General features: G+C 32.8%; 1 protein-coding gene and 1 long non-coding RNA gene across 2 annotated transcripts in view; one reads left to right on the top strand and one right to left on the bottom strand.

The window, feature by feature from the left end:
• Positions 1–2,287, bottom strand: part of LOC122577532 — a 4,178-nt gene extending 1,891 nt beyond the window's left edge. The window contains exons 1-2 of the long non-coding RNA XR_006320362.1: positions 1,917–2,287; positions 1,238–1,340 (exon numbers count right to left, since the gene is read on the bottom strand). This is a non-coding gene — a long non-coding RNA (uncharacterized LOC122577532). The remainder of the gene's footprint in view (positions 1–1,237; positions 1,341–1,916) is intronic.
• Positions 1–3,567, top strand: part of LOC122577536 (GDP-D-glucose phosphorylase 1) — a 150,464-nt gene that overhangs the window by 9,200 nt on the left and 137,697 nt on the right. The window lies entirely within an intron of this gene.

Raw genomic sequence — 3,567 nt, 5'->3', positions numbered from 1 at the left:
CTACATATATAAAAACACCAAGAATATCAATAAAGAATGGCCCTCTCATTCAGCATTCAATCAAGTATATAATATATATAATTATAATTAAGTATAAGTATACTTAAACACCTCCTTACCACCCTGGAAATAAGTTTATTACAAAATTATAAATTTTAAAATTTCATTTGTTTTTTTAAAAAGAATAAAACTTTGTAACGTATGTTATAATTTGTTAACGTAGTAAGTTATTAGTTTTTCATACAGATATTCTTGTGTGATAATGATAACTTTTTAATCCAAATTGCAGTTCAGTTGGTGGTGCTATCTTAACAAAACACAACTCATTTTATAGGTTATTTAATCACCTACAACACAATATTTTCCTCTGTCTCCACTCAGTCCCCAGATATAAGCCAATAAGTAAGAGAAGAGGCTGATTTTTACAATTATATACCATATAAATAATAATATTTACAATATTATACCACTTCTGATTGTGTATTGTTGAAAATAATCTCTTAGCTTGAACAAATTCTCATTCTGAATTGTCAATAAGACCACATTAAGCGATAGAACAATAATTAGAATTTTTTTAACGAAATGGATTTAATTTAATTCAATGTAACTCGACTGGACTAGTGGGATATATATATATATATCGAGTTATTATTAGAATTTTGGGTGCATATCAATTCATTTGGATTTACCATCGTTTTACACAACTAAATTATATTACACGTATAAATATGACTTTTACAAAGTTTTACGATTAATAAGTTTAACGAACGCTATTAACAATATTCTTGGGTTCAAACGAATCCACGGTCAACGGGAAACTCTTTGTACAATAGATTATATTTTCTCTGAGCCACAAAATAACGTTAGCTGTGTCGCTCGGTAACTTTTAGACTGACTCCCCGAAATCAGTAAACTCTCCAAGGAGATTACAATAAAATACTGACTGGATCTCATTTGTCAATTACATATTGATTAGGAATATCAACAAAATTCCAGGCGCCGTTACTAGGCAGTCCTGCATAGAGCCGACATTGCTCCTGGCCGGGGCTTGTTCGTTAATACAGCATGTCCCTCAATATCGGTACTTTTTCTGTCAGGTTAAAACGTTCATCCCGTGACCGTGGCTACGTTCAGCGACCAGTTGTGTCACCTCGAGCCCAAGTATTTCAAAAGAAAGGTTTGATGCCCCTACATATATATATATATATATGGAATAACAGAATAAAAATGTAATTACAGTATATTCCAGTAACATCCTCCATCTCAAATAGTATAAATGCCAATGAAGATGGTTCACAGATGCAAAAGCACAAAGACTGTTAAAAGCCACCCTGAGATATCTGCAAACAACATATTATCAAATTGTTAAGTTTTAGTTATTTATCTACTCCAATTATTCTTTTTATTCTCTGTAGATCTTATATCGGAAATTCAAATATATTTAAGCTCTTGGTTATTTAAAATAGTAGATAAAAAATATTATTTTATTATAAGTATAAATATAATATGGATCAGATTTTGAAATATGTAATATTATTTCTTTGATCAGAATTTCACAGTTAGATTCTATTGAACAATAAAATCACAAACTTAACCGTTTGAGTCCCAAGCAACTCGATCGCGCTGTTTAAATTTTGTGTCGAAAGGTCCCAGTACATTTGAACGCTACGGACGACTGACGGTATTCTGTATTTCATTGTTATCTTCTCAATAATTTTTATTGAACAAAACTTGAAATATTTATAAACTATGTCATAAAAATAACAAATATGAAGAGCGCTATTCCGCTTGTTTCTCTTCGCAATCGATTAAGACAAGCGTTAGCGCGCTGTTCGGGATTTTTCGACCCCTGAGACTCAAACGGTTAAGACATTTATTGTTGCATGTTGCACAAGATAGTTAATCCATTGCCTTACGATTTAAGTTCCAACAGCGCGTGCTGTAACCAACGGCAGGGTCGGTCAGACGTCGAGCCATTTCACAGTCTGGCTGAGCGTTCAAACTTGTACAAATCGCACCGTTCTTCTGATGACTAAGGTACAACTGTAGAGGACAGGTATATATCGGTGTTTGACCGTGAGATTTGTTGAAGGTTATCGTTTGTTGTCGTAACCGTCGAATTTGTTTGAAATAATATATTAATGTACAGCCTATATTCGCTGAGTCGTTAGTACAAAGTATAAATCACAAAATAAAATCGCGGATAAATACTCGATAAATGCTCGTCGCGTAACTCGGTAGATAACTCGTGATAACACTTGGATCGCTCGTTGATACAGAAAGATGCTTGTAAATACTCGTAGATACTAAACTCTTTTCGGTTGCGTCGGTTTATTTATACTGTTCCGGGTGAGGGGAGGAGAGGTCTGAAGATTCAAATTCGCCTTTGTTCGACGGTTATGCGTAGCGGCAACAATACAAGGGCAATACAAGACGAGGAGGAACGACAATAAGAAAACATAGCAAGGAGGCAAAATCTCAAAAGTTGCCATAGTTTTAGAGACAGAATAATTAAGGAAGTGCAATATAATAGAGTGGATAAGAGGGGAGGTAGATATATAAGAAGCGTAATGGGTAAACAAGATGTAAAAGCTCATCCAAAGCCGAAAGGCACGGAATAAGCAAAAATAAATAAATAAATAAAAAAAAGATTTATTATCTTGAAATAATATTTCAATAATATTTTTATTACAATTTCTAAATAAACACATATTTTAAATAATTAATGTCTTGATAAAATTTACAAAAATTTAATAACCTTCAATCGTGTGGTATATTTCGAAGCATATTTGTACATGTAATGGAACTTTATATATTTTGCCCTTCCACGTTCTTTCGCTACGTTTTTTATGTTTTGTGTAAACTTTACAGGCTCTTGCTGGCCTTGATTTCGATATTGTTGGGTCTAGGTGCTTTGGAAAATAACTCCAATATTTCGCATGCAGTATCTCTGGTAAATCTCCCGTCGATAATCGTCCTCTTCGTTTATGCTCTGGTAACGGTATATTTTTTAGTAATGATTCGGCTATTTCAATTCTATATTCAGCGTAAGTCTGTTTTTTCTTAGTATTTATTTTGTTGAATAAAATGTACGAGTTGAACAAAGCAATATCAAAGAAGTAAAAGAAAACTTTTCGGTGGTATTCTTCCATACATTTCCTCATCACAGGGAAGCATGCTAACATTTGATCTTGCCGATCAATTCCAATCATTCCTTTATTATACTCAATGACACATTTTGATTTCAAAGTACAATTGAATCAACTTTTGTCTGGTTCAGTCATTTCTGCTGTTTTATGTTTTGAAGAAAGAATATAAACGTCTCGTTTATCTTCTCATTTCAATGCCAGTATTCCATTGCAGTTTCCCATTCTATATTCACCCTTTTTTAATTTTACGTTAGAAAAATCTTTTGGCATATTATTTCTGTTGGAGCACACTGTTCCAACAACATTAGTTTTACTGTTAATTAAAGATTTAAACAGTCCTTTATGTAATATTGACTGTGATAGTTCTTTGACAACACTTTTGGATGCACTGTCACTAGAATTTATTTTATCACTACCA

The sequence above is a fragment of the Bombus pyrosoma genome, unplaced genomic scaffold (assembly GCF_014825855.1).
Source record: "Bombus pyrosoma isolate SC7728 unplaced genomic scaffold, ASM1482585v1 HiC_scaffold_4727, whole genome shotgun sequence".
NCBI lineage: Eukaryota > Metazoa > Arthropoda > Insecta > Hymenoptera > Apidae > Bombus > Bombus pyrosoma.
Note: the sequence above shows the minus strand (reverse complement) of the source record. Positions and strands in the feature narration are given on the sequence as shown.